This window comes from Pleurodeles waltl, chromosome 5, assembly GCF_031143425.1.
Source record: "Pleurodeles waltl isolate 20211129_DDA chromosome 5, aPleWal1.hap1.20221129, whole genome shotgun sequence".
Taxonomy (NCBI): domain Eukaryota; kingdom Metazoa; phylum Chordata; class Amphibia; order Caudata; family Salamandridae; genus Pleurodeles; species Pleurodeles waltl.
The window spans coordinates 937,058,102-937,083,555 of record NC_090444.1 but is presented as its reverse complement, the minus strand read 5'-3'; the positions used below and the strand labels follow the sequence as shown (position 1 = coordinate 937,083,555).

Below are 25,454 nucleotides of genomic sequence, written 5' to 3'. Positions count from 1 at the left end.
AGCGGTTCTTGCCTTGAAGGGCCCAGTTCAGCGGTTCTTGAGACGGCGGGGCCCAGTTCAGCGGTTCTTGCCTTGAAGGGCCCAGGTCAGCGGTTCTTGCCTTGAAGGGCCCAGGTCAGCGGTTCCTGAGACGGCGGGGCCCAGTTCAGCGGTTCTTGCCTTGAAGGGCCCAGGTCAGCGGTTCTTGAGACGGCGGGGCCCAGTTCAGCGGTTCTTGCCTTGAAGGGCCCAGTTCAGCGGTTCCTGAGACGGCGGGGCCCAGTTCAGCGGTTCTTGCCTTGAAGGGCCCAGTTCAGCGGTTCTTGCCTTGAAGGGCCCAGGTCAGCGGTTCTTGAGACGGCGGGGCCCAGTTCAGCGGTTCTTGCCTTGAAGGGCCCAGTTTAGCGGTTCTTGAGACGGCGGGGCCCAGTTCAGCGGTTCTTGCCTTGAAGGGCCCAGTTCAGCGGTTCTTGCCTTGAAGGGCCCAGGTCAGCGGTTCTTGCCTTGAAGGGCCCAGGTCAGCGGTTCTTGAGACGGCGGGGCCCAGGTCAGCGGTTCTTGCCTTGAAGGGCCCAGGTCAGCGGTTCTTGAGACGGCGGGGCCCAGTTCAGCGGTTCTTGCCTTGAAGGGCCCAGTTCAGCGGTTCTTGCCTTGAAGGGCCCAGGTCAGCGGTTCTTGAGACGGCGGGGCCCAGTTCAGCGGTTCTTGAGACGGCGGACGGTCTATGGCCAACTGCTAATTGCATGGTGGTGCCCTCCTGGGCAGCGGGGATGGTGCTCCTTCACTGCCCACCTGGGCTGTGGGTGGTGGGGCCCTCCTGGCCAGCTGGGCTGGGTCCTCCCTGGGCAGCGGCTATGGGGGTGGTGGGCTCTCCCGGGGCAGCGGCTATGGGGGTTGTGGGCTCCTCCTGGGCAGCAGGCCTGCTGCCTGACCTCTCCAACTTGCTGCCCTTGCCCTCCTTAGTCGTCGGCCTGTGGCCCTTGCCTCCCTTTGGAGCTGTGGCTGGTGACTGTCTCTGGGTGGTGTCCGGGGGGGATGTAGAAGGCGGGCTCCTGCGGCGCCCCTTCCGCCTTCTGCTCCTCTTCCCAGGGGGTGGGCTGGCTGTCCCCTTGCTGCTGGGTGAAGATCCAGACATGCGGGCTGGCGGGCTCCAATACCCCTGCACCCTTGTCAAGGGGGCTGCAGGGCTGGTGGTGGCTGAGGTGCTCTTCTTACCCCGACGAGAAGGAGGGGGGGGCTCAGGGTCAGGAAAGAAGTTAGTAGTGGCGAGGAAGAGCTTCTTGGGACAATGGAGAGTGGTAGGTACAGTGGGAATGGGAGTGGAGGGAGAGGATGTGGTTGTAGGTGAGTCACGTTTGCTGTCTTTGGGTGCAGGTGCAGGAGGGATAGGCTGTCGTGAGGTGGATGGCTGTTGGGTGGGTGGGTGGCTGCGTTTGTGTGGTGTGGAAGAGGGGGTGACAGACACAGTGGGAGAGGACACAGGGGACGTGTAAATGGCAGTGGGGGTGGTGACTGCACGTGTGCGGACTGGAGTGGAGGGTGTGCTGGTGATGGAAACACTGGCTGATGGTGAGGTGTATGGAGGTGTGAGTGTAGACGTCACAGGGAGGGAGGAGGGAGACGAGGAGGTGGGGGTCACAGAGGTGGTAGTGACTGTTGGCATGTCTGCATCGGAATGTTGCGTGTGTGAATGTCTGGGTGATCTGTGGTGCTTATGTTTGGATGAGCTTCTCTTGGGTGTTGAGGTGTGTGCAGGCTGGTCTGATGGTGTGGGTGGGACAGGCAGAGGAACAGGAGACTGGGAGGAGGGAGTTAGTAGAGGCAGGCAGGAGACAGGGACAATGGCTGCCGTCAGTGCTGAGGCCAGAGCCTGGAACGATCGCTGATGGGCAGCCTGACCCGAATGAATGCCCTCCAGGTACGCATTGCTGCGATGAACCTCCCTCTCCACCCCCTGGATGGCATTCAAAAGGGTAGTCTGCCCAACAATGAGCGTTCGGAGGAGGTCAATGACCTCCTCACTGAGGGCAGCGGGGGTAACAGGGGCAGGGCCTGAGGTGCCTGGGGCGAAGGAGATGCCCGGCTTCCTGGCAGAGCGGGCACGGGGCGAACGCGGAGGGGCTGCTGGGAGGGCGGAGATGGTGCGCTGGGTGGCGGCTGTACCTGTAATGGCGGGGGGCACGGATGGTGCCACCCCCGCAAGGGAGCCCCCTTCCGAGGACGTGTCCGTGTCGCTGCAGGCTCCAGTCGTCCCCGTCGTGGAGCTCCCCTCGCCCTCCGTCTCACTGGTCCAGTCTGACTCTGTGGCATGGCCCTCCTGGGCCATGTGAGATGCAGCTCCCTCCTGCCCCGATGCCACTTCTCCTCCGCCTGATGATGCTGATGCACACAAGCACAGAAAGACAAACAAAAAGGGGGGGGGAGAGAGAAATAAAGGGATATTGAGTACATGGATCTCCGGTACAGTTAGCGGACATGACAGACACAGATGCCCCCTGCACTAAGTTGCGCACTTGTGGTCCGCTACGCATTCCGTGGAACATGCCCTACACGCCTAGAGTTGTTAACTGCACCCATGGATGACACGGCCCAGGGATGGCTGTACTGACACACTACTGAGGGTGGTGGCTGGGGACACAGGGGCTTACGGGGGTGCCCAGCCTACAGATATCGCCCTGGCCTAGGGGGACCCACAGCCCTCCTCCCCCACCCAGACACCTCCACTGCACGACAACAGAGTAGATGATGCTTCTACTCACCCCCTTGTGTCTGCTGTGCTGCCCTCACGCGCCCATCCAAATCAGGGTAGGCCACCGCCAGGATCCGGAACATCAGGGGGCTCAGTTGACGGCAGGCACCCCGCCTACGTTGGGAGGCCATCCCCAGCAGAGACTCGGCGGTCTTCTTTGTCCCGCGGCGGATGTCCTCCCACCTCTTGCGGCAGTGGGTGCCCCGTCGATGGTGGACCCCCAGGCCCCGGACTTCCTTGGCGATGGCACGCCAAATCCCAATCTTCTCATGGGCGCGGACCTATGTGACACGTACAGGGAGGGAGAAATACCACGTTCAAGTTACTCAGCATTTTCCTTTCCAGTGGCCCAACGCCCCCCATCCCCGCCAGGCCCCCCGCCAGGCCCAACATGCACCCCATCCCCGCCAGGCCCCCCGCCAGGCCCCCCGCCATGCCCAACATGCCCCCCATCCCCGCCAGGCCCCCCGCCAGGCCCCCCGCCATGCCCAACATGCCCCCCATCCCCGCCAGGCCCCCCGCCATGCCCAACATGCCCCCCATCCCCGCCAGGCCCCCCGCCAGGCCCCCCGCCATGCCCAACATGCCCCCCATCCCCGCCAGGCCCCCGCCAGGCCCCCCGCCATGCCCAACATGCCCCCCATCCCCGCCAGGCCCCCCGCCAGGCCCCCCGCCATGCCCAACATGCCCCCCATCCCCGCCAGGCCCCCCGCCAGCCCCAACATGCCCCCCATCCCCGCCAGGCCCCCCGCCATGCCCAACTTGCACCCCATCCCCGCCAGGCCCCCGCCAGGCCCAACATGCACCCCATCCCCGCCAGGCCCCCAAGCCAGCCAGTGGCCCCAAATCCAGATAGAATTACACTCACTTGTTGGTCTGGAGGACCGTAGAGTAGCGCATACTGGGGGAGGACCCCATCCACAAGTTTCTCCAACTCCTCGCCAGTGAAGGCAGGGGCCCTTTCCCCAGTCGCAGCAGCCATTGTCCCTTCCAGACCGAGGTCACAGCAACACTTGCAGTATAGGTCCTCTCCTGTGAAAGTTCAAGTCGCAAGTGGATAAGTAGATAGAAAATGGCGGTCACGTCCGCGGCGGTGCGTACCGCGGCGGTGCGTCCCGCCACCGCCGGCGCCCTTCGCCATTGGCTCCTGAAACCCATAGGCTTCAATGTTAACCAATGCGGCTTCGCGCCGCGGTCTTGGCCCGCCGCCCGCCGCGGTGTGCCACGCCAGCGCATTGACCTCACATCCCATTGTCACACTTCACAGGTCAGGCAGCCGCCATTTCCAGGGCCCACATGGCTCAATTTCAACTGCGTCACACAGGCCTAGGCCTTGCATAGCCACTCATACACGCCATTCACTGCATAGAGAATCGTATACTGTGCTAGCTGTGAGTACGTACCTGTGGGTTGCCTGACTGTGTGCTCCATGTTGTCCTTCCTAGGCACCGTCCGCTGGGTTGGGCGAGGAGACGGATGAATCCTCCCGTGTACCGACCGCTGGTGGACCTGTCGACAATGGAAGAACGCCACATTATCCTGACCTACCGTCTTAACCGTGCCACTATCCATGAACTGTGTGCCCGGCTGGAGCCCGACCTGATGTCCCCCATCCGCCAACCCACAGGGATTCCCCCTCTGGTGCAGGTCATGTCAGTACTCCATTTCTTGGCAAGTGGGTCATTTCAGACAACAGTGGGAATTGCTTCTGGGATGTCTCAGCCCATGTTTTCAAAGGTGTTATCCAGAGTGTTGTCTGCCCTGATGAAATCCGTGAGGAACTACATCATTTTCCCTGAGGTGGGCGAACTGGCTACAGTGAAGGGTGATTTCTACGCCCTTGGACATATTCCCAACGTAATTGGTGCCATTGATGGGACCCATGTGGCTTTGGTTCCCCCAAGAGACAGGGAGCAGGTGTACAGGAACAGAAAAAGTTACCATTCAATGAACATCCAGGTGGTGTGTTTGGCTGACCAGTACATCTCGCATGTAAATGCCAAATTCCCAGGGTCAGTGCATGACGCCTACATCATGCGGAATAGCAGCATCCCTTACGTGATGGAACAGCTACAGAGACACCGTGTATGGCTAGTGGGGGACTCTGGGTACCCCAACCTGTCGTGGCTACTGACCCCAGTAAGGAATCCCCGGACCAGGGCAGAGGAACGGTACAATGAGGCCCATGGGCGTACTAGGAGGGTGATCGAACGCACCTTTGGCCTCCTAAAGGCCAGGTTTCGCTGCCTGCATATGACCGGGGGATCCCTAATGTACTCACCTAAGAAGGTGTGTCACATCATCGTGGCCTGCTGCATGCTTCACAACCTGGCTTTGCGCCGCCAGGTGCCTTTCCTGCAGGAGGATGGTCGAGACGGTGGTGTTGTGGCAGCGGTGGAACCTGAGGAGAGTGACGAGGAGGAAGACGACGGGGCTGAAACAGACAACAGGGACAGAATCATTGAACAGTACTTCCAATAGGACACAGGTAACATTTCAAAGATAATTTAGTAAAAGTTAACTACTCTGCAGCATCTCTGCTGCCTGTCTATTTGCCCCAGTGTATGATGACTGAGTTTTGGCTTTTCCCTCCCTATTTCAGATCTGGGGTCCCCACTACGAGTCCTGTGCTTCGTTTCCCCATGGACTACAGCTTTGTGGCAGCTGTTTGTTGACTTCACCATGTACAAGGACATATTTGCACTGTCATGTCAATTACAATCTATTGAAATCACAGCCAGACTCCTGATATTTTGGTGCAAAATAGGTGTTTATTGAAGTGCTCAAAATGGGATGGGTGGTTTCAAGTGGGTGGGGGCTATGGTGAAGGAATGTCCATGGCAGAGTCCAGAGTAACAGTCACACAGGTGCATTGTCCAGAGGCCTGTGGAGAGATGGAGCATGGGCAGTTCGAGGATGGACAGGGTGACAATGTGGGACAGTGGGATGACATCAGGTGGTATCCATTGCTGGCGGGGGTCTTGACATCCTACTCTGTCTTGCGAGATCTCAGGGCCCTCTTGCGGGGTGGTTCTTCTCCTGCAGGAGGTGGGGGTCTGGTGGGCTGCTGCTGTGCGGGGGCCTCCTGTCCACTAGCGCCGGCGGAGGTGGATGGCTGTTCTTGGTCCCGGCTAGTGGCAGGGGCCCTTGGGTGTTGTTCAGTGTCCGCCCTGCTGTTTACGAGGTCCTGCAGCAGCCCTACCATGGTAACCAGGGTGGTGTTGATGGCTCGGATGTCCTCCCTGTACCCCCGATAGTGTTCCTCCTGCAGCACCTGGATCTCCTGGAACCGGTGTCAGTACCGTCGCCATCGTCTCCTGGGAGCGGTTGTATGCTCCCATGATGGTGGTGAGGACCTCGTGGAGAGTGGGTTCCCTGGGCCTCTCCTCCCCCCCCTGTCGCACAGCTGCCCGCCGAGTTGGCCTGTTTCCCTGGGCCTCTGCCCCCTGGCCGGTGTGCCCACTACCACTGCCCCCAGGTCCCTGTTGTTGTTGGGGTGGTGGGTTATCCTGGGTGCCCTGTAGTGGTAGACACACCGCAGATTGACGCGCCCTGGAGACAGAGGCATGGGCCCGCTGGGTGGGAGCTGTGCTGGTGTTCCCAGAGGGGTTAGGGTCTATAGTGGCCTGTGCCTGTGTGAGGGGAACCGACTGTCCAGAGGTCCCCGATGGTCCGGGCTGGTCATCGGTGTCCAGATCGACAGAGCTGCTGTCATCGCTGACGGCCTCTTGGGTGGGGGGTGTGGATAATTCTGGCCCCTCCGCCGCGGTGTGTTGACGGTCGGGTCCTGCAGGGGTATAGAGGTATGGTTATAGTTTCAATGTGTGGCATATGGGTGTATCTGTGGGTTCCCGTGTCCCCAAGTGCTGGCATTCGTGTGTGGGGGCTTTGGTGAGGGTGGCTTGTGGGGGGGATGTGTATATGCATTGGGCATGCTTTGGTGATGGGTGTCCATGCTTAGTGGACGCATGCAGGCCTAGGTTTTGGGATGTGTGGGTTGTGATGGTGAGACATTGGCGGGGAATAGGTGTGCTGGGGGTGGGGGTGAGGATGGTGGTGGGGGTGAGGATGGTGGTGGGGGTGAGGGTGGGGGTGAGGATGGGGGTGGGGGTGAGGGTGGGGTTCGAGGATGGGGGTGAGGGTTGGGGTCTGATTTGGCATGCAGGTGGGGGGGAAGCAGTATTGAAGCTTCAACTTACCAGTATCCATTCCTCCGCCGACTCCTGCGAGGCCGTCAGGATGCAGGATGTTCAAGACTTCCTCCTCCCATGATGTGAATTGTGGGGGTTGAGGTGGGGGTCCTCCGCCAGTCTTCTGCACGGCGATGTTGTGCCTGGATACCATGGAACGCACCTTCCCCCGTAGGTCGTTCCATCGCTTCCTGATGTCTTCCCGATTTCTGGGGTGCTGTCCCACTGCGTTCACCCTGTCGACAATCCTCTGCCATAGCTCCGTCCTCCGGGCAATGCTGGTGTATTGGACCTGTGTGCCGAACAGCTGGGGCTCTACACGAACGATTTCCTCCACCATAACCCTGAGTTCTTCGTCTGTGAAGCGGGGTTGTCTTTGGGGTGCCATGGGGTGGTGTGTATGATGTGTGGGGTGGAGTATGTGTATTTAAGTGAGTTGAGTGTGGTGGTGTGTGTTGTTTTGTGTGTGGATAGTGTGTGGGTGATGGTGTTGAGTGGCTGTGGCTGTTATGTTTTGGATCCTGGTGTCTCTCTCTTGCCTTCTTTACGATTTTGTAAGCGTAGGGGTTTGTGGGTGATGTGGGTGGGTGTTTTATATTGTATTGTGTGTGTGGGAGTGGTGTGTGTATGTGTATCAGGTGTGTGGGATTCAAATCGTCCAATGTGGGTGAGTTTTGTTCGTTGGTGGGTATTCTGACCGCGCCGGTGTGTCCCGCCAATGGAATACCGCGTTTGAATGACCGCCGCGTGGATTCGTGGGTCGTAATGGGATGGGCGTATTTCTGTTGGCGTGGCGGTGGAGGTTTGGTCACCTCCACCTTTCCGCCGACCGCTGGTCTGGCGGTCTGTTGTGGCGGTCGGATTTTCGGAGGTTTGCCTTCTGCGGGTCAGAATGACCGTGGCGGGTTTCCGCGACCGCGGCGGGATTATGGAGGATTTCTGACCGGCGGTAGGCGCCTTTTACCGCCGAGGTCAGAATGACCACCTAAGGTCAAAATGATCAAGATGTTATAAGTACAAGTTGAAATATCACTTTTGAAATGATCAATAAAGTCTTTAGTTCTTAAAAAACAATAAGTGTATCTTGCAAGCACAAAGTACCTGGATTGCGTCTAAATTTATCCGCTCAGAACCGCAGCGAAGAAGATGCGTAGAAAACGGGAAAACGGGGAGGTGTACGTCAGTTTCTCCAGGTGCACACAGACGATGCGTTGATGCTTTTTCACGCATGTGGATCCTCTTTGGGTTGCGGGGTATTTGGACGCCCCGGGGACGATGCAGTGAAATCCTGGGCATGAAGGGCGAAGTCACAGGAGCTGGGTCGATCTGGTGGGTGATGCGGGGAAATTTCTGTTGCACAGCAGGCGTTGAGTTGATTCCTCTTGCAGGAAGTCGGGCTGCGTTGTTCCGCTCAGCTATGCGTCAATCCAGTTGGCCGTGCGTCAAAGTTCCAGTCGCAACACTGGCGCTTCGTCGATTTCCACTCGGGGAGCCGGGCTGCATCGTTCCGGTTCGGCATGTGGTGAGTTTCTCACCGCCGTGCAGGCTGTGCATTGATTCCAGCAGACTGTGCGTCCATATTCACTGCACAAGGAGTTCTTTGCAGAGATGAAGTCTTTTTGGCCCTGAGACTTCAGGAAACAGGAGGCAAGCTCAATCCAAGCCCCCCTTGGAGAACACTTCTCAGCAGAGCCAGAGGGCAGCAAGGCAGCAGGGCAACAGCAGGGCAGCAGTCCTTGCAGAAAAGCAGTCAGATGAGTCCTTTGGGCAGCCAGGCAACTCCTCTTAGCAGTTTGCAGGTTCTGGTTCAGAGTTCCTTTCCCAGTAGTTATCTTGCCAAGAAGTGTCTGAGTTGGTAGGATCAGAGGCCCTGTTTAAATACCCAAATGTGCCTATGAAGTGGGGGAGACTTCAAAGAGTGGCTTAGAAGTGCAAAAGGTTCCCCTTCAGTTCCATCCTGTCTGCCGGGGTCACAGTAGAGGCTTTGGAAGTCCATTGTGTGAGGCAGGCCACTGTCCTTTGACATGCAAGTGTCAGGCCCTCCACCCTCGCAGGCCAGGAAGACCCATTCAGTACGCAGATGTGTGCAGGTGTGACTGAGCATCCTGTGTTTGGGGTTGTCTGAGTGAAATGCACAAGAGAGCTGTCAACTAACCCAGCCAGACGTGGATTGTAAGGCACAGAAGGATTTAAGTGTAGAGAAATGCTCACTTTCTAAAAGTGCCATTTCTAAAACAGTAATATTAAATCCAACTTCACCAGTCAGCAGGATTTTGTATTACCATTTTGGCCATACTAAATATGACCTTGTTACTCTTTTCAGATCAGAATCTACCACTCAAACAGTATATGAGGGTAGCCCTAATGTTAGCCTATGAAAGGAGCAGGCTTCACAGCAGTGTAAAATGAATTTAGGAGTTTTACACTACCAGGACATATAAACTACCCAGGTACATGTTATGCCTCTTCCCTACATAGCACCCTGCCCTATGGGTTACCTAGGCCCTACCTTAGGGGTGACTTATATGTAGAAAAAGGAAAGTTTAAGGCTTGGCAAGTAGCTTTAAATGCCAAGTCGAATTGGCAGTGAAACTGCACACACAGGCCTTGTAATGGCAGGCCTGAGACAATGCTTAGGGGGCTACTTATGTGGGTGACACAATCAGTGCTGCAGGCCCACTAGTAGCATTTAATCTACAGGCCCTGGGCACATGTAGTGCACTTTTACTAGGGACTTATAAGCAAATTAAATAAGCCAATTGGGATGAAGCCAATGTCACCATGTTTTAAGGGAGAGAGCATATGCACTTTAGCACTGGTTAGCAGTGGTAAAGTGTGCAGAGTCCTAAAACCAGCAAAAACAGTGTAAAAAAGTGGAGGGAGGCAGGCAAAAAGTTGAGGATGACCACCCTAAGACTGTCAGGTCTAACACTGGCATATTGTAGCTTTCGTGAGCAGTAAGCTAAACGTTTAGGCACCGGCTGTTTCTTTTGTCAAAGAAGCTTATTTTAGGAGCCAGAGGTAAATGAGGACAGCATTTGGAATAAAGCCAAAATAAATTTCAGTGACGTGGGAGGAGGCAACAAAGAAATGACAAAAGTAGTCAGCCACAGCAACAGACAAAGGGCCAGATGTATCAATCTTTACAATAGCGATTACCTAATTACAATGTTTTGCGAATCGCAATTAAGTAATCGCAATTGGAATGTAGGGAATCAGCCTTTAATATCCCTTCCATCTTATTTCCCCCTAGAATCAGGACTGATAAAAGGGGGTACATTCTGTTGAAAGGTTTGAGGAACCTCTGTTGTACCATCCTAAATGGGCGTTTCTGTTCGGATTCCCCTGCAGCCTTTACTCACAAATCTCAACAGAATAGCTCTATTATTGACTATTTCTTGGCTTCCTATGCTATTGCCCAATTAGTGGAAGATATGACAAATATTGATACCCCGTTTAGTGATCATAAGATTCTTATCCTGTCGCTAAAAATTAACTTTTCTTCGATAGAGACTTTGAATTTTAAGGGCCAGGACATCAACTTTAATGGGAAATCTGGTAGAATTCTTTGGACACCCGCGAAAATATTATCTGTAGAAAAAGTTCTTGAAAGGTCGGTGGGTCACATTGATGAATGGACTGGGGACATGTTAAACTATTTCACAGAATTTATGGGATACATAATTCAAAGCGACGAGCCTAAGCGCACTAAGCCTCCTCAAAAGAAAGTAAGGTTATTGGTTTTAATGTTGAATAGAGAAATCAATAAATTAGTAAGGAGACAGTATGAATGGGAGTCTAAGGATAGGAATGGACGAATAATCCTATTAACGAGAAGAAGAGCGAGAATGAAGTTAGGTATAAGGAAGGAAGAGGCTGAACAAAAGTGGATTGCATTAAGGGAAGCCGCTATGACTAAAAACACCCACAAATTTTGGTCTATTGTCTCTGAAGGGTGTGGTAGATTGGAGGGAGTATATGCTTGCCCTATATGTGGAAAATCAGGACACGGAGCCATGGGAATTGGACCTGAGTACAAGTAGTAGAACGGAACTGGACAATTTCGGCCTACAAAACATGGATTAAAGCAAGGTTGTCTGTTGGCACCATTGCTTTTTTCCTTATATGTCTATGACTTTCCTAGTACGCTAGGGAATGCTGATGGCTTTGCACCCAAAATTGGAGGGCGTTTAATCTCCTGCCTTCTGTATGCAGATAAAATAGTGGTTTTTCGACCTCACTCCGAAAGGCCTACATTAGCGTTTGGCCGCTCTAAATCACTACACTACGCAGCACCATTTGAAAATTAATATATCAAAATCCCAAGTACTTTGTTTCCTAGGTAAAAAGTTTGGAGAAAAAAAATCTTGGTCCCTGGGTCAACATAAGTTGTAGCGGGTAAAAACGTATTGTTTTTTGTGTAAAATCTTATCCTGCTCACCCAGAGACCAAGATCATATCCGTAATAATGTCAATAAGGCTCTCTCCCAGGCTCAAGGGTTAGTGGCCTTCTTTAATGCAGTTGGTAAGCGTCACTTCCTTCACTTACTCACTGCTTACCAAACAAAGATTACGGCTACCCTTCTGTATGCTATAGAATGTACAGAGATATCTAAATGGGATTTCCTTGATAAGACAGAAGGGCAGATTCTAAGACGTGTGGTTTCTTGTAACAACGCGGTGTCAGTGGCAGCCTTAAGTCTCAAATTTGGTATTAAGAATACCTTTGTACAGAGCCTTGCGGCGGTGGTCCGGAGGGCCCACTACCTAGTACACAGTAGGGAATCCACCCTAAGACATCTAGCATCCATAGAACTTTTTAGATACTGAGAGAAAGGTCTAAATTCTTTAGAAACTATAATCTTGCGGTGCAATTGCTTGAGCTTGATTCTGAGTCTATTTGATCGCTACCACTCACTATTTTTAAAAAGACCTTGTAAGAGGTGACATGGTGTAAAGCTTTTTCCCTGGATTTTGAATCCTGTCTTTCAAAGAGGAGACTTGCCATATTAACCAAATCAGTGATTTTTAAACACCCCTAACCATACTTAGCATGGAATCTCTCTCATGGGGTGAGGCACTTTTATATTCTGTTGAGATTATATAGAACGCTACTTAGAGACCTATATTCCAAATGGGATGGATCCTGTAGTACCTGTGACCTTTGTCAACTGGGGGTGCAGAATCTTAAGCATGTATTATTTGTCTGTCCCACTTTAGCTACATTGCGGAAAAAATGTCTGAAAGCCCTCTATTTGAATTTTAATATTCACTCAGCCAGAGGGGCCTTGGAATCATTGTATAATCCACCTAATCAATTATTCTGTTTTAGTATTTTTAAGTTTTTAAATCATTTTTTAAACCTATATTGAGTTTTCCATGAACTGGTGGTTGTAGGATGAATTATTTTAAGCAAACTTCTTTTGCACTTTATACGAATCCTATTGTGAAATAAGTAAGAGGGGTCCTTACAGCGTAGCAGACTCAGATAATGTGTTTGAACTTTTGGTTGATGGGCAGAGGGCTGGTTGTTTTGCACTCTACAGATTATCTATCACTATGGATCTTAAATATGTGCGTTGTCTCCGCTTTGTATGGAGGGAAATATTATCAAGCGCTGGGGAAAGTAATAAGACCGGCTCCTCTTAGGATTCCATTCCCTTGTACTATAAGATGCGCTTTATAGGAAGTACACTGTGAAATGGGTTTATGGGGTTATCTTTTATTACTATGTTCTATAGAAGCTAATTCTTTTGGTTAGTTCCATTTTAAATATTGAAAATATTGTTTGCGAATGACTATGGAATATGTACTTGGTAGGAAGGATTGCAAATGAATTACCTTTTATAGATATTCAATGTTTTTACTCAGCCTTTCAGAGGAATTTTTTCTTTATTGTCATATGATATTCTATGTTTTATTTAGGCATATGGATCTTCTAGGAGTTCAGATTCATGAAACAAATACGTTGAATTGAAATTGAATTAATGCAGCCTGTTACCTTAAAGGAAAATGGGATGTGTTTAAAAAGAAAAAAATGAAACTTTGAATTTTCATTTTTTAAGAGTATGCAATGGTCAGTGGGACCACTGCTTGCTTTTAAAAAATATTATTATTTATATTCTCAAAGGGGAAGGGGTCAATCGGGGACCACTTCTCTTTAGATAATGGGTTACCATCAGTTTGAAACTGGTAGTAAAGTATTAGTGTTTTGCAACAAGAATTTGGTCGCAAATCAGTTATATATACCATAACGATTCGGTATCTGGAAGAGACACGCTAAACACCCCCTTTCCAAATACTGAATAACAGAAGCAAAATGTAATTTGTTAACAAGTTAACAAATCACATTTTGCCTTTTGTACAGAGGAAAAACATTTTTCCTGAGGCCGGTTGTGACTGTAAAAATGCTTTGTACATCTGGCCCCAACTGCTTTGTGAAGCATGCATTATGCTACTTTGTTTGATTGCTCAGGCCTATTTGCAATCCCAAACCCAATCCCACCCTCAATAGAAGTGAGTATGTGTTGAATAGCCTGCCATGGCTAAAAGCATGTTTTGAACCATTATTTCTGGCTAGTAGGCATGTGCCTCCTGAATGTTGACAATTTTTCTTCATCCTTTCTATTTTGTTAACAGGCCCAGTCAAAGCGTTCTGTCACTAGTGATGGCCCATTTACTCGATTTCCACATTAGAGGTATAACTTTTCCTCATGTTACCTCCACGACTGGGCTGGCACGTGAAAAGCAACCTTGGCAAAAATGCTCTAATGAGTCCTGCTCCCATTATCTCCTTGCCCAACCTCTTTCTTTCCATCCATCCAGAGCCTGACTGGAGAACCAAAGGCGGTCCTGGCAAACATAATTAAACCAGCTCTATGCCCCCTATCTCCTTGTTCAATATCTTTTCATCCTTCCATTCTCTCTTTTGCTCTCTTCTTTTCTCTCCTTTCTCTCGCTTCCCCCACTCTGATCACTTGTTTTCTGCCTTCCTCCTGCCTCTCTCTCTTTTGAAGCCTCCCTGTGCCTGCTGCAATTAACATTAGGGAGCTGGAGAAAGTGACAAAGGCACCAGGAGGAGCAGGAGCAGCTCTGGCCTTTTAAAACCAGCCTCCAAAGTCTCCAGCCCACTGGGGAAATGCCTGGTGGATTCAAAGGCTAGACTGGCCCTAATTACTTCTATTTATTTCTATTAGCATGTGTTTCTTTCTTAAGCAACAGACTGTTTTCACAATATTGGTCACTGAGTTCCATCACAGTCAGGTTTTCATCTCTGTCCTAGGTTGCGCTTTCATTTGTTTTCCAAATGCTTCCCTTTGGTAAACATGCATGTACTGTGGATTTTATGAGAAGGTATTTGACCGAATCGTTTGTTCATTTTGAGGTAGTACCTCTGCATAATGTAAAACTTTCTGGAAAGGAGGACATATGAGCTAAGTTGTGTATACATCTATGTTCATAACATGATGGGTGGCTGTAGTTCTTGCATGTTTGAAGGTCTTTCAAAAGACAGTGGTAGCTGTATTAGAGATATCTTGTTACAAATACTCGGGGCTTTAAGTTCCAAAAAGAACTGTGGCCGAAAGTATTAAGGGCCATGGCTAAAAAATATAAAATAAAACAGTGGAGTTCATGCTGTTAATTTGCTACTACGGCTTGCCGAGGACAGAGATCAGAGGCCAGTGAGCAGAGCTTTCAGCATGAGCAGTGAGTGGAGAGAATCCATCAGAGCCCGAGCCCGGCACATCACCTATCCCCCACTGCCAGTACCTGAGCGTTATACCTGACAGCCTTGGGGTGGTATTCTGCCAACTTTTTGCCTGCCTCCCGCCATTTTCCTGATCTCATTTTTGCTGGATTTAGGATCCTGCACACTTTACCACTGCTGACCAGTGCAAATGTGTTTATGCTCTATCCCTTAAACATGTTAACATTGGTTCCTGCCCAATTAACATATTTAATTTACCTATAAGTCCCTAATAAAGTGCACTATATGTGCCAAGGGCCTGTAAATTAAATGCTACTATTGGGCCTGCAGCACTGATTGTGCAATCCACACAAGTAGCCCCTTAACCATGCCTCAGGCCTGCCATTGCAAGGCCTGAGTGTGCAGTTTTACTGCCACCCTGACTTGGGATTTAAAACCCTTTCCCAAGCTTTAAGCCCCCCTTTTATATCATATAGGTCACCCTTCAGGTAGGCTGTATGTGACCCGCAAGGCAGGACATGTAATTGTAAGTTTTACTTGTCCCAAAGTCGTTTTTCACTATTGTGAACCCTGCTTCTCTCACAGGCCAGCATTGGGAATTCCCTTATATATCTTCAAGTGATAATTTCTGATCTGAAAGGAATGAAGTTGTCATGTTTGATATGTTTGGAATGGTAGTAAGAAATCCTCCTTACAGATAAAGTTGGATGTACCATTACTATGACAGAAATGGCACTTTTAGAAAGTAGGCGTTTCCCTGCTCTTACTGCTCTCTGTGCCTTATAGACATAAACACAGGACACTCAACTGCATCTGCATTTGTCTGCATATTGATGGGTCTTCCTGGACAGGAAGTGCGGAGGCGCTCTCACTTACACTTCAAACGGTAGTGACCTGACCCCACACAAAGGACTGATAACCCCCCCACAGATTTCCTGACAGACAGGACTGGGCTGAAAGGGGAACTGGTGCACTTCCAAACCACTCTTTGAAGTCTCCCCCATTTCAAAGGTACAACTGGGTATAAGTACTGGGTCTCTGACCCTCTAAAATCAGACACTTCTGAACCTACAATTGGACTCTGTCAGAAGGACTGCTAGGCTGCTCAAAGGACTCTACTGGACTGCTTTTCTGGAAGGACTGCTTTTTCCGTGTGTTTCCCTGCTGCCTGCTGCTCCCTGACTCTGCTGGAAGGATTCTGCCTTCCCACTACAAGTAATCTCCAAGTGGTTGTCACCTTGCCTCATGTTCTCAAGTCTCTTGGACATCAAAGTCTTGAACCATCTGCACCTGGACTCTACAAGTTTTGAGTCTGCCTGGCCCTGGAAGTGGTCCAAAGGGGCTCTACCTTCTATGGTGTTCATCGAAACTGTTGAGAAGCAATGCAAAGCCTTGCAAAGCCTTGCCACGCAGCTGTCAGCCTCATTGGACTCAATGCTGGGTGGCACAACCATGCAAAGCCACACCGCACAGCTCTCCGGGATTGATGCAGAGCAACACCAAATGGAGCAAAGACTTGTTGCTCAGCTTCTCAGAACCGAAGCCAGATGACGTGAAGCCTTACAAAGCAATGATGTGCAAACTATGCACAAGGATATAAGGTACTGTGATCTGAGGGAACAAGTCAGTCTCTGTAGTTGGCCCTCACTCCATTGCGGTTGGCCTGAACTTTGACTTTGTCTCAGTCCAGTGCTACCAGATAATCACAGTTGGCGCTTTGCACTTCTATGCTCTACTTTCATCTAAGTCTTTAACATTCCATATCTCAGCATCTACGTATTTGATTTTTGTCATTTTTATCTTGTTTTATTGATAAAATCATAATGTAGTTTTTTAACCTGGTGTGGAATCTCTTTGTGGTGTTTGCACTGTGTTACTATATGAGTTATTGCACAGATACTTTACACATTGCCTTCTCAGTTAAGCCTGCCTGCTCTGTGCCAAGCTACCAAAGGGTGAGCACAGGATAATTTAGGCTGTGTTGTGACTTACCCTGACTAGGTTTGTGGTTGCTATTTGGAGAGGGTGCATACCTCTGTCAACTAGAGACCCATTCTAACACCCAGGTTCATCGCAGACAGTGGTAAATGAGAGCATTGGTACTGAGCACAGCGAGCCCGGTGCAATTGGTACGCAAGCGAAGGGGTCGAGTGCTGTGAAGTGCAGAAGCTGCCTGCTTAGTAGCCAGGGCAGCTTGTGCCCACTTCACTCATCCCATTGTCTCACTGATCTTTTGCTGCTCTCTCCTTTTCACTTTCTTTGCAATCCTCCCCCACTCTCGCTCTACTTAATCAACATAGCCTACCACAGAGGAATAATGGATTGGCCGTGGAAGACCATTAAATGCCATTGCCCTGGAAAAGCCCAGAAAAGCATAGGAGGAACCAGTGGGGAATACCTCGGGACATTCTTTTCTTAGCCTGCAGAGCTCCTCCAGACATCCCCGCCCTTCTCCACTCATTAATGCCCCAGCTTGCTGCCTCACTGCTCGCTACACATGGGGCTAGATCAGAAATTCTCCGGTGAGAGACCATTTGGGGTGAGTTCAGAGGTGGAATAAGTTGGAGTCAAGAGGTGGTCGGAGGGGTCAAAATAAGCCGAGAGGCATGAAGAGATGCGAAAAGTGAGAAAATATATATTACACAGCAGAGAAGTGACTTAGCAGGGCAAGGGGCCATAACATAAGTATCACAACTCATATTGTACAGCCCTACCTTGCCCCGGTATCAGTCCTTATAGTATGCCAGGCCACTCGCTGGTAAAAATACATAGTTAAGTAAAAGTTTGAACAGAGATTTAAACAGAGGCAAAGGATTATTAGGCAGGCAAAGGAATGCCTGATTGACAGCAGGTTTTCAATTACAGGGGAGCACAAGAGGACAGGAGGACCACAAGAGGAACTTAAGGGAATCCACATGAAGTCTAGGGGAGTAAGATCTACCTCAGTTGGGCAGACAAGAAGAAGAAAAACTGTAACTCACAGCAAAACCTTCAAGTCAGGACCATTTACAAGAAAAGCCTCCAAAACACAATCTTATGGAAGCATGAAAAGTCTTTTAACATCTACCATGCTCAGTTGCTTTAAATCCACCAAAGGGAAGCAGCCGGACTACTTAGATTGATCTGGAGGGCTTGTGGGTGAGGAAGCCTTTGCAGGCCCAGGTACACCTTTTTCTACCCTTACAAACAGAGCTAAGGGCCAGATGTAGGTAAGTTTTCGTTTGCGACTTGCAATTTGCGAGTCATATCGACTCGCAAATTGCAACTCGCAAACGTGCATGCAGAAAGGTGTCTCAGACACCTTCTGCGACTTGCTATGGGGTCGCAAATACCCACCTCATGAATATTAATGAGGTGGGTCGCAGTTTGCGACCCCATAGCGAGTCCATGCACTCACAGGGATGGTGGCCTGCTGGAGACAGCAGACCACCATGTCCGTGATTGCTTTTTGAATAAAGCAGTTTTTTTCCTTCCTTTTGCAGCACATTTTCCTTAAAGGAAAACGAGTTGCAAAAAGAAAAAAATCCGAAACCATTTGGTTTCGGGTTTTTTCAGAGCAGGCAGTGGTCCATAGGACCACTGCCTGCTCTGAAAAAATAGTTTTATTGACATTTACAAAGGGGAAGGTGTCCCATGGGGACCCCTTCCCTTTTGCGAATGAGTTACCATCCACTTCAAGTGGATGGTAACTGCGAGTTGGTTTGCGACCGCATTCGCAGTCCCAAAGCAACTCAGCATGGCGATGCGGTCGCAAATAGGAAGGGACCCCTTCCTATTTGCGAGTCGCAGCCTCAAATTGCGAGTCGGTACCGACTCGCAATTTGCGGTTGTGCATCGCGTTTGGCCTTTTGCGCCTCGCAAACTGCGGTTTTCGCCGTTTGCGAGGCGCAAAAGGCTTCCTACATCTGGCCCCAAGTGACCAGCTAGGGCTTGGCTGCCCCGGCGCATGCAAGAGGGCCTGCTGGCCCAATGAGGGAAATGGGGCAAGCAGGACCAGCAGAATCAACAGGACCAGGAGACACAAGAGAGACTTAATCAAGAGGGTGACAAAAAACAAATCTTAGATCTCAGCCAAGAGAAGCTCAGCAGCTCATAAAGAGTTGCTGTTTAGCTTCACTGCCAAAATGAAAGACCCGCCATAGGTGTTAAAAAGCTCACTTCATTAAAAAAAAGCCTTAAACAGAGAATACCACCAACCTAAGAAAAAAAATCTGTATTCCGCACAACAATAAAGGGTGAGGAAGCTGTGGCGTGAATACAAATGGGCAGTGTGGCAGGCAAGAAATAGCACACAGACAAATTTTGAGAGAACAATTCTCGATACATGCAAATACAGAAAACAGCAAAAATTATTGGAAAATGATCACGGAAATCGATAAGGACCCTACTGCAACTCATAACACAAGCATAGCAGAGGAGGCCTGGGTGCACCACTTGAAGAACCAATGCTCCATTGCACCACCTGACTGTCTAATAAGTCTACTGTGCAAATCAACAAACATAAAATAAGATATCCAAAAAACTGTTACCTGCATGCCTTACTGAAAGCAAACATGATCAGGATATAGATCTTACATGCCTAATAAAAATAATTCAATAGAAATATTAAACATGACTCAGCAGGTGGAAAACAACAGAAAACAACAACAATCATGCACCCGCAACCCAACAAACTTGCCACATAGAAAACATCATAACGCAAAACAGATCAGAAGGGGCCCTTGGCCCAAGTGGCTTACAAACCATGCCCTTCAGGACTAATACAGAATATTGGGCAAAAAACTAATCATCCTTCACAATGCAGTCAGTTTACATCAAGCCATACGGGACTCCTGGTATGGCTCTATAATACATTCAATCTACAAAGGTAGCTGCAGGAGTAATCGGGGCAAATGTCAACTTATCACCCTGCTGGATGTCAAAGCCAAGTATTATGCCAGTCTGATATTAGAAGACCTCTTATCATAGGCAGACAGTCTGGAGCTCATTCTTGGAATCACAGAAGCTTCAGTGCAAGGCAGGGAACATCATTGAATCTAGCTACCCTTACAATGTCCATGAAAAAGGCACTCAGCACATTAAACACCTTATATGGCAGCTACACTGATTTCAAGGCAGCATTTGACCGGATTTCATGAGAACAACTGTGGCAGAAATTTACAAATGCCGGGATTCCGTCAAAGTTAATGAACACTATTCAACTTCTTTATTCTAAAACATGGCCTCACGGGAAGCTGAGAGACGACACAAAACTATTCCGGAAAATATACACTAAAGTCAGATTGAAGCAGGGGTGCGTACTCACTCCCCTGCTGTTCAATATCTAAATATCCAGCTTGCCCTGGGGTTTAGATATATGGAAATGCCCATGTGCCAAAATCTGGGATTGCACTCTAGTTCATATCATGTACGCTGATGATCTACTTTTAATGAGCAGGACCCAAATAGGACCGCAATATCTCTTAGACGCCCTCTTTGCCTTCACCTTGCAAAACAAACTTTAAATTAACCCCTACGGAAACCAAAGTTGTGAAATTGAGCAAGAAGCTAAGTCCACCTAGCTCTTGGCACATCAGTGGAAGAAAGATTACTTGTGATACGAAATGCAAATATCTTGGGGTAATAATCAGTGCTGGGGGCTCTTATGTCCTCCACATGGAGGCAATGAAATGTAAAGCCAACTCCCTGACCGCGGACTTTACTACCCTCGCAAGATCACTAAAGGGCCCCATCCTAAGAACTTTGCAGAAGGCAACTGAATCAAAACAACTACCAACCATCACATATGTTCGAGAAATTACGCTGGGTAAGGTGGCCACGTATTTAGAATTATTATTGGCTAAAGGCTATCAGACCGTGTACAGACTTCGAAACTGCTCATCACATGCCCAATTGCGTTTTGAGTTTCCGCTGCTTAAACAATCTTGGAAGTGTCATAAATTCAAATTTGCAGACGAAAACATATTAGCATTACATGTATGGCAAGAAAAAATAAACAAAATTCAACGTCTAAATTCAGACCCGCTTTTGAGAATGCTCTTCAGTCACTGCAAAACCCGAATCTGTAGAATTACCACACATTTTTTAGCATCTTCAAAAAGCAACAAAGCATTATTACAAAATCTCTTTCCATGAAGATAAAGCTGACCTAGTGAAGGGGACCCAAGCCTGGCAAATTATGAACACCCTCACCTCGCTCAAACCTCACCCATGCTTTGGTTAGGGTTACCCGTATCAAATAAAGACATTTATGCCTCTTCGCCTGGGTGCCCGCCAAGCACTGAACTCGATGCCCTCCTGGTTAGAAACAACTGATGCAGCAGTCTGTGTGGATATAGGAAGGAGAGTATGATTCACGTCCTTTGCATTTGTCCTCTTATATTTCCAGAATGAAGCAAGATGCTGCGAGGGGTCTTTAACTAAGGTATGACACAAACTCCGGAAAACCGAGTAAGGGGAACTGTTACACGGGCTATTTTAACCCTTTTGTATTTTAAAGTCTTTTTAACAGGAGCATTCGGGGCTATTTTGAATATTTTTAATATTGGATGTGTTTTACAGGATATAAATATATTGTTTGATCGCTACGCTTAGTGCTCACCTTTTGGTATTATTATTCCGGGGCTCTTTTCCTGTTCCCGGCAGAGTTCTTTTTCTGCTGGTCTGCCGCTTTCCGAGAGGTTTGGGCCTGTTAGAGCCCACCTCCTTCTAGGCACCAAGCGGGCAGACATCTTGGGGGAATTTTAGGTCAGCAGGCCAGTTGCTTGCTGACGCTTTGACTTCTGCGGGGCATTCACTACTTATGCTGTCGCGGAAGCGGACGCGCGCAGCGGGCGCGCCGCTGGCGTGCCAAAGGCAAGCCCGTCTGCGCCCGTCCGTGTCCGGAAGGGACCGGGAGCCGGACATTATGCTGCTAAACATTGTGTTTCCTATTTTAATCAGGACTTATTTTCTTTAAACGAAACGCCTGCTAATCACTGCTGCAGGCGATTTGATCCTGCAGTAGATTTGAGCGCCGTCTGTAATCATTGCTACTGGAAGCCCTCGCCTAATCTGGAAGAAGGTGATGTTTTAGACTCACATAGTAATGAGAAGCCCTCCAAGCAAAGCACATCATGGGGTCTGATTAATGCCCGCTCTTTAATTAAACATGCCCTTGAAATTAATGAATTGATCAAGTCAGGCAATTTGGACTGCCTTTTTGTCACGGAAACTTGGGCCAGAGAGGACTCTGACCCGGACTTCTTAATTGCTTCACCTCCAGGCTATTCCTTTGTTAGACACGATAGAGAAGGAAAAAGAGGAGGAGGGTTAGCCATCATTTTTAAAAATGATTTCAGTTGTTCCTTAATGGAACTTAAGGGCAGCCCCCAGATATGTGAAAGGGCTTACTTCAAAATTAAAGCTCACAATAGCCAGGTTATTGAAGGCCTACTTTTATACAGACCACCAGGCCCCAAGAACGCTTTTTTGGTGGCCTGGCCCTCAACGTTGGAACCATTGCTCCTAGTTAAGAATGCTTTGGTATTAGGTGACTTCAATCTTCATTTAGATGATCTTTCGGACCCTAGTATGCTGGACTTTACCAGATATATGCAGAGTTTGGATTGGCATTCTGGAGATAGTGTACCTTCGCACACGGCTGGCCATATGCTGGGTGCCATTTTTTCAAGATCAGGATTGATCTCTAGGAACGGTAATAGGGAGGTAGACTGGTCTGATCACTTTCTATTATCTTTTACACTCTCTCGGGTGCCTCCTATACCTAAACTCCTTCCTAGTATTGCCCAAAAAAGACCATGGCATAAAATCAATAAGTGTATTTTTTCTCAGGCCCTGAAAGTGGGCTGGGCCCAAGCTAAGTTACTAGGAGGCTCTCACCATGAGATTTTTGATCAGGGTTTGAAAAGAGCCATTGACGCGCTTGCACCACGGGCCATGATAACTCCCAAAGTCCGATGGGTGCAGTCGGCACCCTGGTTCTCGGAGGAGTTGAAAGATCTACAAAGAATTTATCGGAGGCAGGAGCGTAAATGGCTACTGAATAAATCCCATTTAGAAAGAGGAAATCTTAGGGAAGCCCTGAGGAAGTATAAAGCAGCCATTAAGCTAGCGAAAACTTCGCATTTTTCTAAAGTAATCAGAGGAGCTTTGAACTCGTCTAAGGAACTGTTCAACACAGTTTGTGCCTTGACATCTTCTCCGTCAGTAGTCTCGCCGTTAGAAAATTCCCCTCAATTCTGTCAGTCAGTGGCGGATTTTTTCAGTAATAAAATTACCAAATTGCTGACGGACTTTAGTCTTCCCCTCCTTGATACAGAGGACAAAGCTCCTTCGTGCTATGTAGAATCAGTGCAAGTACTGGATAGCTTTCAATCTCTCTCTGTTAATAAAATTTGTGATTTTCTCATAGCACTAAAATCGGGCGCACCCACGGATCTCTGTCCACCTAGTATCCTAAAGTTAGCTTCTCAGCTGGTGGCCGACGCCTTGGAACCAGTGTTTGCAGAGATTTTTCAGGAAGGGATTTTCCCGGCAGCTTGGAAGCAGGCCACAGTGATTCCTCTCATTAAAAAAACGGAAAAAGAAGCTGCGGACCTTACTAATCTTCACCCAATTTCATTACTCCTGGGTCTGGCAAAAATATTAGAAAAATATCTTAACTATGAGTTATCTGTTTTCCTTCAAGAGAATGGTAAATTGGATCCTTCTCAGCATGGCTTTCGTGGTGCTCATGGTACGGAAACAGCACTCATTTCTACTTCTGACATTATTTGTCGTAGAGGCGATCTGGGAGAAGGTTCGATCCTGGTCCTGTTAGATTTATCAGCAGCTTTTGACACTATCTCTCCTACCATTCTGCGTAACTGGTTGGCCCAAGCTGGAGTGAGAGGGAAGGCTTGGCAGCTTCTCAGCTCCTTTCTCACGGATAGAATGATCACGGTGGCCTGTGGTGATCATCAGGCTTCTTTTTTCCATCTTCCGTGTGGTGTTCCGCAGGGATCTTCTCTCAGTCCGACACTTTTTAATTTATACATGGCACCTCTGGCGAACCTGGTACGTTCATTTGGTATCCAGATTGTCTCCTATGCAGACGATATGCAGATGATTGTGCCCATTTCTCGTAATTGGGAGGACACAAAGGAGAATTTTCAACTCTGCATGATGGCAATTAACAATTGGATGGATAGCAACTGGCTTAAACTCAATGGGGACAAGACAGTGATTATGGGCTTTGGCTGTAACAACTCCCCTTAGGATAACAGTTGGTGGCCCCCCGCCTGTGGGGGTTGCCCGTCACCTGTGCCTGCCGCAAAAAATGTAGGCATTATTTTTGATGACACACTCTCCTTTAAGTTACAGATTAATTATATAATCAATGTCTATTTTTGGATACTAAAAACACTAAAGAAAATTTTACATCTTTTAGAGGATGACTTAAGGCGGCCGGTGGTCCTGGCGTTAGTCACTTCTAGACTGGACTATTGTAATTCATTGCTGCTCAATGCAAACAAATCTTCTTTAGATAAATTGCAGTCAATTCAGAATGCGGCAGCACGTTTAACCTTGAATCCCCCTCAGTCTATATCTGCCAGTAGATGTGTATCATCTTTACACTGGCTTCCGATTAAGAAGATAATTATCTTTAAAACGCTCTGTCTCACGCACAAAGCATTACAGTCGGAGGGATGTGACTATTTGAAGTCTACTCTGCATCTTTATCAACCATCGAGACACCTGAGATCCTCTTCCAAATTTATGATCAAGGTGCCTCGTTGTAATAAGGCCAGATGGGGAGACCGGGCCTTTACGGTGGAAGCGGCTAGGCTCTGGAATGGCCTGCCCCTCTCACTTCGTCAAATGACGACCCATCTCTCTTTTAGGAAAAGCCTTAAAAGCTGGCTTTTCGCAAATTAGATTCTTTTTGGGTAGTCTGTGTTCTTTTTCCTTGTATCTCTGGTTTGACTAGGGCTTCGATGCTTTTGCCGGAATGCGCTCTACAAATAACTCAATACAATACAATTCAATACAATACTTGCAGACAAGCTTTTATTGCAGCATTTAATCCCGTGCATACTCATTCAGATGGTGAAGCTTCTGACAATTTTTGATGAAAGAGTAAAGGGTTTCAAAGACCTAAACAATCTATTAAAACAGCTGTCTCCATGAACATGAAGTCAAAGTATGCTGCATCTCCGGGCAACTTGACCTAATAACTTCCATCTTTCACAGTACAATGGAGCAGTCCTCAGTTGGCACTACTTTTCAAGAGACGATATAATTAAGTACTTCAGCACACTTCATGCACTCTCGAAACACTTTCCAGCTATTGGCGAACAATACAAGCTCATTTTGATTTGTATTGATGACCTTCAATGAATGCAGTGTTACTGGTTTTAAGTTTAAAAACGCCTGCCTTGTTTTTTAAACTTTCTACTAATTACAGATGTTGAACTGTGGGGATGCGCATTGGTTTTAATTAACTACTCACTTTTGTTCAACAACTTTGAATTTGAACATCTAAATTAGAATTCTGTGCTTCCCATAATGGCATTTTAGTGCCTTTCCAAGCTTTCTGTTTGTGCACCCATACATAACAGGCATATCTCTAAAACAAGCATAGACTATTGACTTTGCGAACAGTTGTTAATTTTTAAGACAAATGAGTAGCAGCAATGATTTTGTAGCAAATAATTATTACTGAAAAAGTTTTAATTCTGAAATGAGAGTGTGAATTAAATAATACTAAGGTCTGTGGAAGGGTTATGGGTCTTCAGAGTGCCTTCGTCACTCCTGTTCTTCCATTCACACCATATTTCTCTGCAGT

At 48.5% G+C, this 25,454-nt stretch overlaps 1 long non-coding RNA gene across 1 annotated transcript in view; it reads right to left on the bottom strand.

Annotated features, from left to right (window-relative positions):
* LOC138296171 (uncharacterized) overlaps positions 1 to 21,400 on the bottom strand; it is a 286,156-nt gene extending 264,756 nt beyond the window's left edge. The window contains exon 1 of the long non-coding RNA XR_011203777.1: positions 21,228 to 21,400. This is a non-coding gene — a long non-coding RNA (uncharacterized lncRNA). The remainder of the gene's footprint in view (positions 1 to 21,227) is intronic.
* Between the last annotated feature and the right edge of the window lie 4,054 nt (positions 21,401 to 25,454).